Source organism: Zootoca vivipara, chromosome 6 (assembly GCF_965207765.1).
Source record: "Zootoca vivipara chromosome 6, rZooViv2.hap1.1, whole genome shotgun sequence".
Lineage (NCBI taxonomy): Eukaryota > Metazoa > Chordata > Lepidosauria > Squamata > Lacertidae > Zootoca > Zootoca vivipara.
Genome location: NC_142589.1, coordinates 88,696,120 through 88,699,113, shown reverse-complemented (window position 1 = coordinate 88,699,113; position 2,994 = coordinate 88,696,120).

Below are 2,994 nucleotides of genomic sequence, written 5' to 3'. Positions count from 1 at the left end.
CAGTCCCGGGCTCCGGTATCCTCCTCCGCTTCCCCGGACAGGCGGTGACGTCATTCAGCCAGCAAGGCAGCCGGGCCGGCCTTTCGGGGCAGCTCCTTGCAGATTTTGCTGGTTTTTTTTTTTGCTGGTTTTTTTTTTGCTGCATGCTATGGATTTCTGGAAATATTTTACTTTCATCGTATATATGTGGGGATGTTTTGTGTGATCCCCCCCCCCATCGGACAAGGCACGCGAGTTTGCATTTATTTTTTCTCCCGTGTGTGATCGCAGGGAGGGTGGTTGCAAGCAGTTGGCCTTGCCTTGGATGCAAAATAGCCTTGCGGAGGGCTCACCTAAGGTGCAAAATAGCCTGGCAGTGGTCCAAATCAGTGCCGGATTTACGCATAAGCTAAACAAGCTTTAGTTCAGGGCCCCACTCTCGGGGGGGGGATTTAAAGGGAGAAAAGATGTACATTTCCATAATATAAGATTTAAGAAAAACAAATAAAATAAAACCTACATACAGCAACAGTGTTTCGTGTTGCATAGGCTCCTATTTGTTATGTACCTATTAGGTCCATAAATTACCATATAGCAAATATTAAACAACAAAAAACAGTGACAATTTGTTGTTGACAAAGGACAGCTGGACATATAAAGGACCCGATTACCTTCAGTAGCTTAGGGCCTCATCAAACCTAAACCAGGCCCTGGTCCAAATGCTTATTTTCTATCAATTATTAATATTTAAGAGTTGGGTTCCTTTTTATTTTGTAAATTTTATTTATACTTTTCAGATATAAACATTTCACTGATTTTACAATAATTTTGACATTTTAAAACTTGAGCTTGAGATAGCTCAAATTATTATTATTATTATTATTAACAAGAAGAACAAAGGGAATCACTCAAAATTCCCCTAGACAGGCAATTTCTTCTTGAATTGAAGCCCAAGAAATTAATATTTTTTACCCTGTCATTTTCCCCAGAGAGTGATTCAAAAGCAACATACAAACAAACAAACAAAAGAGCAGCTAAGAACATAGAATGAAATATTAAACACTGATATGATATAATTAAAACGATGTACGCATGAAAAACAGCATGGCCCCAGCCCTTTCATTGAAAGCCGTGGGTTCCCCTGAAAGCCTGTTGGGACAAGGAGGTCTTCCCCTGCCGGTGGAAGGGCAGCAAGGAGGGAGTTCCAGTTGTCTGGGAGGAGCCACCACCGAGAAGGCCCTCTCCTGCGTCCCCACCAAGTGTGCCTGTAATTTGTTTTTCCCAGAGGGACTCAAGGCAGCTTAAAGGGGGAAAAAATAAAGCAGCTAAAAAACAAAAGGGGGAAGTGACTTTGTGGGGAACATTTGTCTGAAGGGGAGTTAAATGAGGTTGTTGCTGTTTTTATTGTGATTATGTACTTTGTGGTTTTATATTATGTACTTTGTGGTTTTATACACGCTATGCCTGGCGTGCTATGGTCGGACACGACTAAACAACAACAATTCTGATTTTATCCTGTGAACTACCCTGAGACCTGCAGGTAAGAGGGCAGTAGCTAAACGGCGTTTCTGTGCGCTGCTCTGGTTTCGCCAGAAGTGCCTTAGTCATGCTGGCGACATGACCCGGAAAAACTGTCTGCGGGCAAAAGTCGGCTCCCTCAGCTAGTAAAGCGAGATGAGCGCCGCAACCCGCGCCTGGACTTAGCTGTCAAGGGGGCTTTACCTATACAGTACATTTTACTTATGTTGTTGTTGTTTAGTCGTTTAGTCATGTCCGACTCTTCGTGACCCCATGGACCAGAGCACGCCAGGCACTCCTGTCTTGCACTGCCTCCCGCAGTTTGGTCAAACTCATGTTCGTAGCTTCGAGAACACTGTCCAACCATCTCGTCCTCTGTCGTCCCCCTCTCCTAGTGCCCTCAATCTTTCCCAACATCAGGGTCTTTTCCAGGGAGTCTTCTCTTCTCATGAGGTGGCCAAAGTATTGGAGCCTCAGCTTCAGAATCTGTCCTTCCAGTGAGCACTCAGGGCTGATTTCCTTCAGAATGGATAGGTTTGATCTTCTTGCAGTCCATGGGACTCTCAAGAGTTTCCTCCAGCACATTTTACTTATAGATTCACATTAATCATTTCATTACCTACCAACATTCAACAATTTATTTCCATCTTTCCCCTTCCCCTCATAACCCTCTCTCTTCCCTCCACTCATCAGCCGGGTAAAATGCAGGGTTGGGACTGGCAATACGAAATGCCCTTTGTGCAGCCAGCTGTTGGGCTCTTGGGACCCCTCCATAAGGAATTTTGACAGGTGGAAGACAACTCACCCGTACATGATGCCGTGTGATTGACCTGTGGGTTGCCCCACCCAGCTGCACCGTTCACCCACTCAGTGGGGCCAGGTAGTAAAGATCCGGACCCCGGAGCCCAAAAGATTCCCCACCTGAAAATATATTAACATGAGCCTCCCCAAACACAAACTTCAGGCGAGTCTACCTTAAGAGCCAATAAGCTGGAAGGTACTAGCAGGCCAGGGCTTCCTCTTCAGAGAGGATCATGTGACCTCAATCCTTGCAGTCTGTCTCAAAAGACAATGGAGTGTGCCTCCAGGGATGAAGTCCAACCACTGTGTTAGCAGTACCCAAGTGACCACCCCAGGGTGCAAGCCTGGGCAGTGTGTATGGGAGTCCTGCGCTGCCCAGAGGAAAAGATTTGCTGATGGGGTCCAAAGGAGAGTAGAGCAAGACACCTAGCTGCAGGAGTTCCTGGTGCACAAGGCAGCATCCAATCATTTTAGGGAATCCATTTAGGATTTGTGCAGTTTATTCCTAAACCCTTTCTTCTCCCAAAGGTATCTCGCAAGGCAGGGGAGGTTTAGGATCAGTTTTCCTTCTCCTTCCCAGGTTAATAAGCCCCATCTGACCATACCATGATTAGTGATTAATTTTAGACAAATGTCAATTTGTTTCAATCACAAATTCAGTTCCACGTTTGTTTTTCAGGGTAGGGGTGGGGGCCT